Source organism: Lissotriton helveticus, chromosome 4_1 (assembly GCF_964261635.1).
Source record: "Lissotriton helveticus chromosome 4_1, aLisHel1.1, whole genome shotgun sequence".
Classification (NCBI taxonomy): domain Eukaryota; kingdom Metazoa; phylum Chordata; class Amphibia; order Caudata; family Salamandridae; genus Lissotriton; species Lissotriton helveticus.
In genome coordinates, this window is record NC_136063.1 from 1667955252 (window position 1) to 1667969675 (window position 14424).

At 41.2% G+C, this 14424-nt stretch overlaps 1 long non-coding RNA gene across 1 annotated transcript in view; it reads left to right on the plus strand.

Moving 5' to 3' along the window:
• LOC144827644 (uncharacterized) overlaps positions 1 to 11233 on the plus strand; it is a 70705-nt gene extending 59472 nt beyond the window's left edge. Inside the window, exon 3 of the long non-coding RNA XR_013610281.1 lies at positions 11089 to 11233. This is a non-coding gene — a long non-coding RNA (uncharacterized LOC144827644). The remainder of the gene's footprint in view (positions 1 to 11088) is intronic.
• Positions 11234 to 14424: the final 3191 nt, after the last annotated feature.

The following is a 14424-nucleotide window of genomic DNA, read 5'->3' on the forward strand; positions in this document are numbered from 1 at the left end:
AAGACAAAGCACGTGTGCTAGACATATTTGCAGCTGCCATCAGAGGTTTCATCATTGGCCTTTGCTGGCTTGATGCTGAGAAATATCAAGCGCGTTTGCGAGTTTTGTCTCACCAGAGATCACCACTGCGAGCTGGCAGGGAATATTAGAGAGTTTGTGGCAGTTTTGAGCTTTGGTCCTGAGGTCGACCTAATAGCGATGACCCCATCTTCCGACAGGCGAGTGCAATCCATGTCACCTGTGTCGGCGCAGCCTTACCTCTCTCTGATCAGGAGCATGCACACTTATGTACTGCCGGGGAATGTCGCAGGAGATGACAAAGTTGGAACCGAGTAAAGCACTGATGCTCAAACAAGTGTATGTTCAATCATGTTCATGAGCACAAGTTGCGCATCCTGCTCCAGCCACCATACACAGTATAGGAGATGGTGCTTGTGGACTATTAAAGGGACAGAGTGCAACTACAGTTGTGAGAACTACAACAACAGTAACTGTGCATATTATCCTACCCTGTGAATTTCATGTGTGCTATTTAGCTGTATATACACAGCGATTATATCCTGAGCTTAGATAAATACATAAATGAACAAATTCCAAGAGTTGTGAAATCTTCATATCTTCTTTTATTGGAGATTTTCTACTTCAAAAAACCACACTAGCCGTCTCCAACACGTGTTTCGTCTTGGTGTAGTAACCATAGACTTCTTCAGGGCTATAGCTAAAAAGCGTAAAATGTCACAAAAAATACTCTCCATAAATCATGAGACCAATATGATAAGATTTAATACTTCGTGCGTTCTTCAATCCGTATTCATCCTGATTTTAATTTTTCAAGTTTTCTGTATCAGGCCCCCGATATCCAAAGTGAGTAAAAATCGAATAGTAGCTCGTAACCGGTCCGTGGCGTGTCACCTCCCCTCTCTTTTTCCTGTGTATGCTATTTAGCTGTAGTCATGATTAAAATACGTTTTTTCCAAAGAAAAAGCAGTGGCAGGACAATGATTTAATGACTGTTATATGATCTATTGAGGACTGCGTTTCTAGGCCACACTACTTCCATAAGTAAGCCTTGTACCTATTGGCTTTGCTAACTTGATACTCAGTTTAGGGTTCACATTAGGGACACCAGTGGCAAAAGGTTCTAATAGCTACAGTCTGAGATCATAAACTCCTTGATGCCCTAGGAATCCTGAAAAGGTTCTCACAAGTCAGAAACATCACAATATGTCAAAGATAGACAACAATTACCAGGACTAACATTATGTGAGGGATAGTGCATGTATGTCAAGAATACCCATCACATGTCAAGGATGTGCACCATTAGGCTATGATCAGCATTGTGCAATGGGTAGTCAGATTTATGACCAGAGTGCCACCAATAGTTCAGTAATGGATACCATTAGAGTAGGACCACCTTAGTGCCAAGTGTAACTACAAATATATCAAGAAAGCTGTCAGTATGCAAAACATGAACCCTCTATGACCACCATTATGTCACAGATAACCACACATATGTCAAGAGTGCCCTCAATATGTCAAGATGTGCACCATTGTATAATGGCTCCAATTATGCCCAGCAATATCAGACATATGATGGAGCAAGGACTCGTGGAAAAAGAGACTTGATTGGATGCATTCTTCTCATGTAACCTCTAACCCCGTACTAAACTTTGTTAGAACTGGGGGTCTCTAGTTGGCAGAGGTAGGTACCACTGTCCAAATAGGGACCCTTGCATCTAGTCAGGGTAAGGAGGATACACTCTTTAGATAACCCCTGCTCACCCCCTTGGTAGCTTGGCACAAGCAGGCAAGGCTTATCGAAGGCAATGTGTAAAGTATTTGTACCAACACTCACAGTAACACAGTGAAAACACCACAAACTGACTCCACAACAGTTTAGAAAAATAAAGGTATTTAATCTAAACTACACACGACCAAAACGACAACAATCGAACATACACAGTTCAAGATTATGGTTTCAAAAGAGTTCTTAAAGTTGCGATAAAATAATCCACAGTTGCATGAAAAGTTCACAGTTGCGTCACGTTTAGCCAACAGTACCTTTAAATGCGACAAAGTTCCAAAACAAGCTGGTGCGGTGGAAAACAAGCGATACGTCACTCCTGAGATCTTGGGGAGGGGATGCGACAACCCCGCTGGACTTAGCGAGCGTGTTGCGACAAATCCGGTCTGTATGGGGAGGGAGACGATACCTTGTATGGATTCCGGTGCCGAGGTTCAATAGGAAAATGCTCGCAAAGGCACGATGCGACGATCTTGAGGGACTGGGACGATCTCCGGGGCGACGATGCGCAGCTCAGCGGTGATCTTTAACTCGCAGTTCCTGGATGCGATGGCTCTGCGACGATTCTCGCAGCGACGTGATGCGGTGATCTCACCCAGCCGCGACAGGTTCTGCGACTATGTTCACAGCAACAGAAATCTTCCCGCAAATGAAGGATGCGATGTCTTCAGGCAGCGACGACAGGTGCTGCGATGATCTTGGTTTTCGCAGCGGCCGGAATTTTCTTGCTATGCCGGAGATGCGATAAAACTTGCAGAAAAGTTCCTTAAACGCTTGGTTTCCAGCCTTCCCAACACAGGTACAACTTCCAGAGGCACCACAACTGGCCCAAGCACTCTAGGAAGGACAGAACTCTCTCAGCAGAGTTCAGGGAAGCTGGGGGTGAAGTCCTTTTGTTCCTGGGACTTCTTAACAGGGAGCCAGCTTTTCTCAGGCCCTTGGAGATTCCTTCAAGAAAGAGGACACAGCACAAAGCAAAGTCCTACCCCTCTCCTTAGCAGCAAAGCAACAGCAGGTCAGTCCAGCAGAGCAACAGCAGGACAGTCTTCCTTCTTCAGTTTCAGCTTTCTCCGTGGCAGAGGTTCCTTCTAGGTTCCAGGATGATCTAATTTTCTGTAGTCAGGGGCCCTGTACTTATACCCCTAAAAGTCTTTGATCCCTTTGTTCAGGAGGGCTCTGAACCCGCACTGAACCAGTTATGGGTGTTCCTTGAGCACTTTGTTTTCCTGGCCTCTCCTTTCCTTTCAGGGAGAGGGGCAGGGTCGTCAGCCGCCCAGCAGGAGGTGCAACCTGCATTGTGGAACGCAGGCTCAGCCCTATTCAGGCTCAGGTGCTATCCCCTTCCACCACTCAAGATGCAGATGCAGTCATTCAGCCTAGGGCTGACTCAGCAAGCCTCCTGGGGGCTCCCAGCCTCTGTCACTCTCAAACCAGACAGTCAATTCACAAACAGGCCAAGGCACACAGAAAGGTCAGACAAGAGAACAGCAACTTTCTAAAAGTGCTGTTCTCAAACACAGGATTTAAAAACAACCTTTCCTAAAAGATGTGTTTTTAAATTCTAAGTTCAGGGATACCAGACTTTTATGTCCTATCGTGCTCCTATGGGAAGATATGCTGGTAGCCACTGTAGCCAGCATTCCCCATGATAGCCTTACAATAGTGAAAAACGAAAATGACTGTAATTCACTACCAGAGCATGTCACCTGCACCAGTACATGCTCTACCTTTCACATACACTGCACCCTACCTTAGGGGGTACCTTGGGCCTTCCATAGGAGGAACCAATGTGTACAGAAAGGGAAGGGTTAGGCCTGGCCAGTGGGGACACTGACCAGGAGGTCATGGCAGTTCACAGACTGTACGCAGGCACTGCAGTGGCAGGCCTGAGACACCATTTTATGGCTACTCATGTTGGTGGCACAATCAGTGCTGCAGGCCCACAATTAGCATTTGTTATCACCAACCCTGGCACACTCAGTGCACTTTACTAGGGACTTCCTGGTGACACAAATATGCCAATAATGAATAACCAATCACATTAACAATTTACACAGGGAGCACTTGCACTTTGACAATGAACAGCAGTGGCAAAGTGCCCAAAGCATCTAAACCAGCAAAAACGAAATCAAGCACAGCATCAAAAAAACAGGAGGTAGAGGCAAAAAGATAGGGGGAAACCACGCCAAGGATGCCTGGTCTAACACACTTGTATTGTCGAAATAACATGCTTTAAACAACATTTATAAATGAGAACGAAGCTTGCCTATGTGTTTTATTAACCAGTAACTCGAGAGTGATTCTAAGATGGCCGCTAACTGAAATTATTTAGTGCACATGCGTCTACTGCATCTATGTAGAATGATGTATCTTTTGCTTGGAGGAAACTTTCTGCACTTGCGCAGTAGTTAAAAAAACGGCCACTTGAAACTTACCTGCTTGCTAGAAAACTAAACTCAGCTATTTTACTAATGCTAATGAGGGAGATAATAATAGGTAAATGGGATTAGAGTAGAGATAGGTGGCATACAGTGAAACTATTTATTTTTGGTTATTTTGGTTATTATTGTCTAGTTTGGTGAGAAGTATTGATTATTGATTATTGTATTATGTTTTGTTGTATGCTTTTGAATTTCCAGGGGAAAAAGTGAATAACGGGTGGCTATAGAAACCACACTGGAGTGAGGTTACTCGTCTGTTGGAATAACACTGAGACGCTAGGTAAGACTAGCAGTGTTGAACTAGGGACTACTTTGTATAAAGTGTGAGTGATTGATAGCAGAGAGTTCGTTGGTGAAACCTTGTGTTATATCACCTTGTAAGGGTAACACTGAAGTAGTAGCAGGTTCTTTCGAGCTAGATTGAAGGGTAAACGGAAAGTTTTACTCGTAGTGTATGAAAAGTAAAAGGAAGGTCTTACTCAAAGAAGTGTGAGAGGATGGTTTTACTTGCAGTAGAAAGAAATTTACCATCCTTTGATTTTGTGGAACAGACAGAGTAGCGAATGTTCATATGTCTTTGTTAATGGATTTTATTTGAAAGAAAAGTGAGGAAAAGAAGTTTACGTATTACCTTGTAAAGGGAGGGTCAGTTGCCGGAGTTACACTAATGTCACAGTAAGCTGCGCTGGGATTAGTGGAAGCAGCGAGTATGTGACAAACACAGATTGAAAAGGAGGGCTCAGTAGTAAGGAGCAGAACTGACATAATTCGAAAGGCCACCCGAGCATTGGTCAGATTACCAGCGTGACCGGAAGCCTGATTGAAAGCCTGAATAAAAACTATAATTTGACTAGCTAGTGAAATTTTGTATGCTCAATTCGTATTTGCCCGTTGGTGCAAGACGTCTTGACAGGAAAATTCAAAGTTCTTCAGATTATTATTTTATTCATCGAGTATCTAAAATGTTTGGAGAAAGGAGTACAGTGTCATTTATAAAGAAAATTTAAAATCTCTTCAAGAAAGATAAACCCGTCTTGACTAGAGAGGGAATTTCTATTCTGCCACCTAAAACACCTGCTTCATTCATGATGATGAAGAGAGTTTATCATACATGTGTATGGAAGGAGAATTGGATGGAATATACAAAGGATAATGGTGTTTTGGCTTTCCCAGAGCATGGTACCTTTAACGGATACATTTTATAGAATTTGAGAATGAGGATGTATGAATTAGAGCCAAGACCTGGATTAACTCAGTATGAGGCATTAGAAGAATGGAAGACTGAGTCATTTGAGAAAGAAAAGGGTCGAAGAGGAACATTTTCAGGATTTAATACCAGAGTTATGATTGGGACGCGTGAAGAACAAATGAAACAGTGGAGAAGAGCAATTGAATCAGAAGGATTGTATCCCATATTAATGGTTGATGAACAAACAGGGAGTGAGTGTAAATAAAAATCGAAATACTTGAATGACTTGAATGCAACAGGGTATGGAGAATCAGATTATGAATTGTATGAAAACATTTTGAATAATAACCCACCACCGTATCAAGAAGGCCCAGGTAAAGTTATCCCAAGTGCTCCAATGTTAGGACCACCATTAATTCCACAGGTTATATATGAGCAGACAGTTAATAGAGTACTATATGATAAAGAAAAAGAAGCATTAAATAAAAATAGAGAAGAACTAATACAGAAAATAACTCAGCTAAATGTAAATCCTGAAGCAATGACAATACCCGTAACTATAGGTCCCGTTGTTCCCTGTATGGAGACAAGGTAAATTGTCCTAAAGCACAAACTGTAGCAAACACTTTGAATAATCCCAGAAAATAAATTATAATAACAGATGACCAAGCAAGTGAGTGTGATTCAGTAATTTCATTAATGGATCTACCTAGTAGTTCAAAAGAAGAAAGGACAGTAACATCCTTGGGGGTCAGGAGTGCCTCATCGGTATCACCAGAAACGTTAGAGAGATGGGCACAAGGGTTTGAAAAACAGAGTTCACCTCCTAAAATATTAGATATTTACAAATTGAAAGTATAATTGGAAGAAATGTGGGAATAAATAGATTGAACACATGTGATAAAGTAGAATTGTTGTTTGTATGCAGGAGTATAACCAGAAATGCTAGATTGTTTCTTGAGAAATTGACAGAACTATCCTCTGAGATGGGAATAGACATAGGGAGATCAAAGGTATTACAGAAACCTTACAGAGTGGATTTTACTGACAAGGATTTGGAAAATATGAATGTGTCAGGACGAAAATTGCAAGTGAAAGAGTTATTGAGTATTTTGCAGAAATGGGGAGACCTTGATAAGTTGAGAGTAAGGTGGCAAAAGAAAAAGGCTTAGGAAACGTCTAATGCATATTTCATGAAAGAAACAGGGAAAGTAGAAAGATTGTGTCCCATGATGGAGGTACCTGGTGGTGGATACATGCATGTTCCATGGAGTCAACAGGATATTTTGTGTTTTACAAACGAGCTCCCAAAACTTGAGAGAGAAGCCAGTTGAATGCGACTGACAGGTCAAAAGGTTTATGAAGATCTGGAAAGTTTTATTGAAAGGTTTAGATGGTCTGTTTGATATAGTTGTGCCTGCAAACTTACGGACAGAATGTAAAATCACAGCAGATTGGCCTAGTGAAGAATATCCGAGAGATCCCTCTCAATTAATTACGTTCTTAAAAGGAAAGGTACCTCCAAAAGAAACAGATTGGATAAAAATAGATTACACAACCCATGAGCAAAATGAATCTGTTCATGCCTATTATGAATGGTTACTGCAGGTAATAAAGCAGTATAGTGGATTTGAAAGCATTGGAGATAAAGATATGGGACATTTCGTATATCGATTTGTTACTGGATTAGAACCTGAGATTAGTCAAATGATTCAACAACATAAGATTTGTTGCCAAAGCAAGATCGTAGATGAAATATTAAAATATGGTAAATATTATGGGGACGATATTGAAGATAGGCATAAGAATATAAAAGAATAGATGATGTGGGCACAAATGAAATTGGCAGAACAACAAGGAATAAAATTAGATGTTCAAACAGATGGACAGACAAAAGAGCATGGTCAGAGTGATAATGTGGCCAATAGTGGTAAACAAAAGGGACGAATTAGCAGAGAGGATGCAAAGAAAAGGTTCCCTTGTCATGGATTTGGAAAGCTTGGCCTTTGGAAAAACTAGTGTAAAAATATTCAGAATAATAATGGCCCAAATCAAAACTTAAATCCACAGACGCAGATTGAGGGATTTAAGAAACAACCGCAGCAGGTAGTTAATCAGAAGTATCAGTTACCACCTCTCCTCTGCCAAATTTTGTGAATCAGGCACAGTACAGTGTGGACACCGGATTACCAGGAAGCGGTAAGAAAAGTTCTGTAGTTTCACAGTATTTTTTGCAGAACAAAAATGAAGAAGATATGTAGATGCAATGATGGTGCCTGAGGGGGGAGGAAGAGGAATGCGTACTTGGCACATCCTTACCGGTAGATCAGTCAGGTCTATTTGTTGATGGGAAGGTGGAAGGTAATGACATCACTTTGCTATTGGACACTAGTGTTACCCGTTCTACTGTAAGAACAGCAGACCTCCCAAACCTACCCCTCTCAGGGGTCTCAATCCAAGTGGTTGGAGTAGCTAATCAGCAAACCAGAACCCCAATTACAGAACCTCTGGAGCTACGAATCAGAACATTCAAAGATATGCATAGATTTGTAGTCTGTGATTCAAGTCCAGTCAATTTATTAGGCAGAGACCTTTTGTGTAAATTGAATTGTACAATCTATTGCACACTGGATTGTGTTTCTCTTCAAACCCCTGACGAAGACATGGTTTATAAAATAATGCTAGCTAAGCAAGGTACCGAAGTAGATGAACTGTATTCATTAATAACAGAGAATGACTTACCAGAAGAGCTAAAAACTACAGTAAATCCAAAAGTGTGCTATTTCACTGGAAAGGAAATAGGTCTAATGGCAAATGTGGACCCAGTAAAAGTGACTGTAAAAGAAGGTGCTGTTTATCCGAACACCCGAGAATACGAAATGAATCAAGAAGTTAAAGCAGGAGTAGCTTCTAAAAATTGATCGAATGATTAAACAAGACATTCTGAAAGAAAGATTGAGAGGTCCTTGTAACTCACCTATAATGGGTCTCAAAAAGCCTAATGGGAAGTACAGGATAGTGCAAGATTTAAGGAAAGTCCCTAAAATTGTAGTACTGTGTTGTCCAATGCTGCCAAATCCAGCAGTGATTTTGTATCAAATACCCTGGAATGCGGGATGGTTTACTGCAATTGATGTGTGCCAAGCCTTTTTATCGATTCCATTACACCCTAATAGCCAGTATCTTTTTTCTTTTAAATTTGAGGATCGTATTTTAATATGGAACAGAGTTCCTGAAGGGTATACAGAGAGTCCATCTATTTTTAATCAAATTTTAAAAAAGTGCCTAGAAAAGCTAATTATGCCCCAAAAATCAGTCCTAGTGCAATATATTGATGACATGATTGTGGCATCAAAATGCAGAGATGATTGTGTCACTGATTCAAATACACTACTAAATAATTTGGATGATGAAGGACACAAAGTATCTCCAGAAAAATTACAATTTTGAAAAACAGGATTAAAATATTTGGGTCACCAAATAGAAAGAGGAGTGAGAAAAGTGACCACAGAAAGAATCTGAATAATAAGACAAATGCAATTGCCACAAACGCAGAGAGGGATCAGAATGTTTCTTGGAGTTGTGGGATACTGCAGACAGCGGATTGTTGGATTCTCCTTACTGTCGAAGCCTTTAATCCAGATGACACGAAAAAGAGCAAAAGATTCAATAGTTTGGGATTATGAAAGTGTAGAAGCCTTTGTGAAATTACAAAGCGGTTTATGTGAGGCCCCAGTTCTAGGAATGTCTGACTATACAAAAGAGTTTTCACTGTTATGTTGTGAGAGGGGAGGTTGTGCACTCTCAGTCTAAACTCAGAGACATGGATTAAGCCGACGTCCAGTGGCTTATTTTTCAGCTACTCTGGATCCTGTGGCTTTAGCATTACCTGGCTGCATAAAAGCAGTTTCTGCTACTTGTATGAGCATAGAACAAAATGAATCAATTGTGACGGGACATCCTGTGAAGGTATATGTCCCACATTCAGTCGAGATTTTATTAACAAGAAATAGAACACAGCATCTTACCCCTAGTCAGATAGAGTTCGAAAGAGTAATTTAGGAGCCAAAAATGTGACAGTAATCAGATGTACTATGATGAATCCAGCCTCACTATTACCAGATCTAAAATGTGAAGAAGTGAAAGATGAGACAGAACATCACTGTTTAGATGTTACATAGATGTGCACTAAGCCACATTGTGACATACAAGAGGAACCAGTGAAAGAGCCAGAACAAAAGTTATTCGTTGATGGCTCCTGTCTAAGACTTGAGGAAGGCGTACTGAGTGCACCCTATGTGGCAAGCAAATTGGCTGGAGTTGTTGAAGCTTCCTGTTTACCCGGAGTTAAATCTGCACAAGTAGCTAAATTGATCGCTTTAATTAAAGCATGCAAAATTGGGAAAAATTGGAGAGTGACCATATTTACTGATAGCCAATATGGTTACAGGGTTGTGCATGATTATGGCCAGTTATGGTTGCAAAGGGGATACATGATTTCTTCAGGATCCCCTATTAGAAATGGAAAATGTGGGAAAGAATTATTGGACGCGATACAATTGCCAAAAGAAATAGCAGTGGTCAAGTGTGCTGCACACCAGTCAGGATATGACAAAGTGACAGCGGGTAACCGTTATGCTGACCAAGTTGCTCTGTATTGTGCTAGAAATAAAATGTCTATAAACAAAAAAATGGAAACAAATGGCATCAGCTGCCAACTTATGTAATTTTCAGTTTTTAAGACATGGGTAGTGGTGAGACAGTTGCAGGAGGAAGTGGAAGAAAGTGAAAAGGAAAATTGGATAAAGCAGGGTTGAGAACGAAGGGAAACGGATGGTATGTGGGTGTACCATGATGGCAGACCAACTATGCCAGATTGCTTGCTCTCACAAATGGCAAGAATGTATCATGGAGGCATGCATGTGGACAGGGGTGCTATCATATGACAATTCAGACAGGATTGGTACAATCCAAGATTTAGGGCAGTCGCAGAAAGTCTTTGCCAGAGATGTTTAACTTGTCAATAAATAAATCCAGGAAGAAAAACAGTGGTCAGTTGCGGAAAGATTGGGCAAGCAGTGGGACCATTTGTGAGGCTACAGCTAGATTTCATAGCATTACCACCATGCAGGGGATTGAGGTACGTCCTTGTGATTGTTTGTTTGTTTTCACGGTGGTTGGAGGCATACGCCACAAAAAGAAGTTACAGCATAACTGTTTCTAGACTATTGGTGAGGGAACTCATTCCAAGAATTGGTTTTCCAGTAACTTTGGAATCAGATAGAGGAACTCACTTTAACAATGAAATAATTAGAATAATCTTTGATTCATTCAAAATCGAACAGAAACTGCACTGTGCATACTGTCCAAAGGCTTCTGGAGTGGTAGAACAATTGAATGGCAGAATAAAGTTAAGACTGGCAAAGGTGTGTGCATCAACTTCAATGAGTTGGCCAGATGCATTGCCTCTTGTTCTGATGGGACTCAGGAGTATTCCTGGCAGGAACACAGGTCTGAATCCCCATGAGATTATCATGGGAAGAGCAATGAGACAGGCATATATACCAGGACATAGATTGCGGAATATAACTGATGCTCTGGTATTGCATTATTGCAAAGGATTGGCTGACCTAGTGTGTTCTATCTCCCACCAGGTTGGAGAAGACACAGTGATCAGGCAGCTGGATCAAGCTCATGATTTGAATTTAAAGGACATGAATGGACCTATGTGATTCTTGAAGAGTTTGAGAATCTAGATATTAATGAAGAATCTGATGAAGAAGTAAACGTAGAACAGATTGACGAAGGTAAAGTGAGATCTCCTTGAAAGCATTCAGAAAGTCTGATTCTAAATCAAAAGAAAGAAGAGAAATCTTCTTGAATCAAAATAGTTGAGACCAGAGTTACAGAAAGACCAAAACGAAATTGTATTAAAAGATGTTGTAGTGTTTGTATATGTAATTTGTTGTTAGTGATACTAGTTTGGCTATTATTGACGATTGCAGTTCCTTATCTCATGATAATAGATAAAAATAATGGCACTAACATTAATGAAAAGACAGCTAACATGAAAGGAGATAGAGTAGAATTAGAAGCATGAGATGAGATAGATTTACATCACCCAGTAACTGACAATGATACCTCTTTAAATGTATTTACAAAGTTATTATTTCAGTATGTAGACCCCATGGAGATTAGTGATTGTTCTGTTTGTATGAGCTTACCTACTTCAGTAACTGAGAGCATCACATATCACCATTTACCTTTAACATATGGCATTTCTTGTAGTGTACTTTCAAGTTTACTTTATAGAACAAGGAAATAACAATATTATTATTCTAATATAGATGTCGTGTTTACAGAAATTCCTATTCGAAAGAATATGAATCCAGTAAAAAGTAGTTTAGACCACAGTTTATGGGTGAATTCTTCTTAACAATGAAATCACTAGATATAGAAAGGGCACATAAAGATAATCTAACATGTTCATTACGTGAAGAATAGAAAGTATTTTTTAATTTAGTTGAGGAAAGGAGGCAGGATTTCCAAAGAAAGGCTGCTGAACAGAAACATCAAATTCTATCATTGGCGGAGAAAGAAGGAATTTATACAGCTGGCAAAGAACATGCTGCGATGGCCCTAGATTTTGTAAAGACAGGGAAAATATGCCTCCATAGATTAAAGACAGATTATAATAATGAATGTATTGGTTCCAGTGAATATGAACATAACTTCCAAATTTTGGGAGGTTGGGGACTAACAGGGGGAACTGATCCAGTGCTTCCTGGAGTTTACTACATGTGTGGGAATAAAGCTTATTTTAAGCTGCCTGCCAGGTGGTATGGGAGTTGCTATTTTGGAATAGTTTTTCCAAAAATATACCATGACAAAAGAATCCCTGGAAACAATGAAAATACTAATGAACTAAAACGTAGAAAGAAAGCTAGTTTTTTGGAAATAATAGATACATTCCTCTCTCTCAGACCATTTGGGTATCTGGGGTTTCGTTTCAGTGGCTTTTCAATGGAAATCCTGTCTCCTTTTCTCTACTAAATTTAAAAATATTTTTTCTTCTTTGTGTTGTTTACATGTTAAATTGTCTTTGTGTGCATCAGCTACATCTATTGATTTCATTGTTCGGAAAAATTCACCCATGAATTGTGAGTCTTTACTACTAAGGACAGGATTCATCCTTCTACTGATAGGCATTTCAGAGAAAATACCATCTATGTTAGAATAAAAATACTGTAACTTCCCGGTTTTATAAAACAGGCTAGTTAATGTGCTACAGGAAATACCATAGGTCAAGGGTAAATGATGGTACGTAACACCTTCAGCTATAGATAAATTCATACAGACATAGCAGTCACTAATTTCCATAGTCTCTACATAATGTACTAATAGACTAGCGAAAACATTCATATCTGTTTCATTTCTATTTCTAAAGTGATGTAATTCTATCTAATCTGGTGCTTCTAAGTCTACTCTATCTTGTTTGTGGTGCGCTATCTTTCCGTGCATACTAGTATCATTCTGTTTAGCAGCCATTAAGTACGGTATTTCTATTGTCACCCCGAGTGGGACGGATATGCTCAGACGTGAGACCCGTGCTCTCCATGCCACTGGAATCAAGCTATCCAGGCTGATGAGGGCTGAAAGCCCGAAACCGGTCCTTGAATGCTTGTTTCCTTTCCAGGGCGGACCTGGCTTGGCAGTTCGGGCTGGAATGTTCCCATGGGGCACAGGGTCAAGACTGATTTGCATATGGCTGGGTTCAAACTGGAATGGCATGGTGAGCAAAAAAACAATGGATTTAGGCCCAGATCTCTGTACTGGGGTGAATGTATGACATTGTTCTGCATTATGTCCATCACCTGTTGTTTTTGCATTTGTCACCCTGAGTGGGACGGGTATGCTCAGACGTGAGTCCCGTGCTCTCCATGCCACTGGAATCAAGCTATCCAGGCTGATGAGGGCTGAAAGCCCAAAACCAGTCCTTGGATGCGTGTTTCCTTTCCAGGGAGGACCTGGCTTGTCAGTTCGGGCTGGACTGTTCCCATGGGGCACAGGGTCAAGACTGATTTGCATATGGCTGGGTTCAAACTGGAATGGCATGGTGAGCAAAAAAACAAAGGTTTTAGGCCCAGATCTCTGCACTGGGGTGAATGTATGACATTGTTCTGCTTTCTGTCCATCACCTGATGTTTTTGCATTTGCCACCTCGAGTGGGACGGGTATGCTCAGACTTGAGTCCCGTGCTCTCCAAGCCACTGGAATCAAGCAATCCAGGCTGATGAGGGCTGAAAGCCCGAAACCGGTCTTTGGATGCTTGTTTCCTTTCCAGGGAGGACCTGGCTTGACAGTTCGGGCTGGACTGTTCCCATGGGGCACAGGGTCAAGGCTGATTTGCATATGGCTGGGTTCAAACTGGAATGGCATGGACCTGGCTTGGCAGTTCGGGCTGGACTGTTCCCATGGGGCACAGGGTCAATACTGATTTGCATATGGCTGAGTTCAAACTGGAATGGCATGGTGAGCAAAAAAACGATGGATTTAGGCCCAGATCTCTGTACTGGGGTGAATCTATGCCATTGTTCTGCATTCTGTCCACCACCTGTTATTTTTGCATTTGTCACCCCGAGTGGGACGGGTATGCTCAGACGTGAGTCGCTTGCTCTCCATGCCACTGGAATCAAGCTACCCAGGCTGATGTGGGCTGAAAGCCCGAAACCGGTCCTTGGATGCTTGTTTCCTTTCCAGGGAGGACCTGGCTTGGCACTTTGGGGCTGGACTGTTCCCATGGGGCACAGGATCAAGACTGATTTGCATATGGCTGGGTTCAAACTGGAATGGCATGGTGAGTAAAAAAGACGATGGACTTAGGCCCAGATCTCTGTACTGGGGTGAATGTATGCCATTGTTCTGCATTCTGTCCATCACCTGTTTTTTTGCATTTGTCACCCCGAGTGGGATGGGTATGCTCAGACGTG